The sequence below is a fragment of the Salvelinus sp. IW2-2015 genome, linkage group LG36, assembly GCF_002910315.2.
Source record: "Salvelinus sp. IW2-2015 linkage group LG36, ASM291031v2, whole genome shotgun sequence".
Taxonomy (NCBI): Eukaryota; Metazoa; Chordata; class Actinopteri; order Salmoniformes; family Salmonidae; genus Salvelinus; species Salvelinus sp. IW2-2015.
In genome coordinates, this window is record NC_036875.1 from 17,000,932 (window position 1) to 17,002,821 (window position 1,890).

A 1,890-nucleotide genomic window follows, 5' to 3' on the forward strand; every position below is an offset into this window, starting at 1 on the left:
GTGTGTGTGTGGTGTGTGTGGTGTGTTGTGTGTGTGTTGTGTGTGTGTGGTGGTGTGTGTGTGTTGTGGTGTGTGTGTTGTGTGTGGTTGTGATTTATAATCATATCAATTAATTTTCCATGTTTGATTGGTAATCATTTCAATAAAAATAATTGTTCACCTTCTAGAGCAGACTCTTCAATAACCCCACAGTCATCTCGAATCACGAGGATCCCACTATGAGTCTACAGCGACCCGTTATCTAGAAAATCACATCAAGATTGGGTTTTCATTGCTTGAACACATTAACAAGAGTCATACAGAAGCTAACCTAACATGCAGCTTCTATAATGGGCTGGAATACAAGGGTATCATCTATCTAAATGAGGGTTCAATTGCCTGGAGTTGAGATCACAGCATTAGAGCCTCAAGATTTGATCATCTAAATTTGAATAGCAAGGTATTACAATATTCTATTCACTAACATGCAGAGAAGAATTACCACTTGCAGAAAGGTACATGACAGGACCAGACACACACACGCGGACTCACACACACACACACACAGACACAGACACACACACATGCAGACACGTCACACACACGTGCGCAGACTCACACACCACAAATGCACTCACACACACATGGCGCAGACACACAAAACACATGCGCACAGTCCCTCTCGCTGATGTGGTTTGTCTCTACAGTCATTCTGAGGGTTGTGCTGATCTCTCTATAAGCTGCACCCCACTCCAGTGACTCATAGCAAACATTAGATAGCATGTGCATTCCCCTGCACTGCACGTGCCCAACACACACACACACACAAGTTTTCATGCAGGCAGACACGCAAACACACACACACACACACACACAAATATACAAGCTTGCAAGGGGGTAGTTAACTAAACTCAATTCCATGGTGAAGGAAGTTTCTGATGAGCTCCACCAACAGAGTGGAGCAGAAACCAGGCTTTGTGAAATTCAGCGCCAACTACAATGATTATCCCAAGGTCAATACTTTAAAAAAAATGCTATTATGAAACGCTTACCTTCTTTGTTTGCTGAAATCCATACTTTTTAACAAAACTTTTGTCAAGAACAACCACCGACCGTTTCCTCGTCTTTTGTTGCTCTAAGATGGCTCTAAAATGTACATTACCCTACGTAATCTGAGATTCAATTGACACAGTTACCATTTTATAGCAACAGAAACCAGGAAACAGTCGTGGTTGTATTTGACAAACCTTTTATATGGATTTCAGCAAACAAAGAAAGGCACACAACTACAGAGGACAAACACAGGTACAAGGTAAGTGTTTAACTATTTAGATTTTTAGAAGTATCAACCTTGAGCGAATCGATGTAGTCGGAGCTCGTCACTGCTTGACCACTTGGGGAAGATCTTCAAAAATGTCGTCATGGGGTCAAGTAAGCAGGCAGACACGCAAACACACACACAAACCAATATGCCAGCAGTCAAGTCATCCCAAACATGCTCAGCRAAGCACTAAAGGCGATGCTAAAAATAGCTCTGTGTTCTCCTCTGAACTCTCTCTCTTACTCCTCTCCTCACTCTCTCCTCCTTCTCCTTTCTTTTTATAGCAACGCCAGGGGAGAGGGCGGACATTTATAGAAAGACATGCCCTCACTCACTCCTTTGAGCTTGTGCACACGTGTGTGTGTGAGTGAGTGAGTGTGAGAGAACATTAATAGAAAAACAAGAACACACTCACTGTTCCCTGTCAGTTTGCATCCCAGTTGACAAGATGTTTTCTTACATCTCTCTCACACACACCACATTGAAGCAATCATCATCAACATAAGACTTTGGTGGCCTTAGCATAGCACATTGATCTGCAGCGCAACCTAATGTTGAAGATAAAGAGAACTAAACTGCCTGTTGATGTC

At 42.6% G+C, this 1,890-nt stretch overlaps 1 protein-coding gene across 1 annotated transcript in view; it reads right to left on the bottom strand.

The window, feature by feature from the left end:
- Window positions 1–1,890, bottom strand: part of dgkh (diacylglycerol kinase, eta) — a 74,580-nt gene that overhangs the window by 45,908 nt on the left and 26,782 nt on the right. The window lies entirely within an intron of this gene.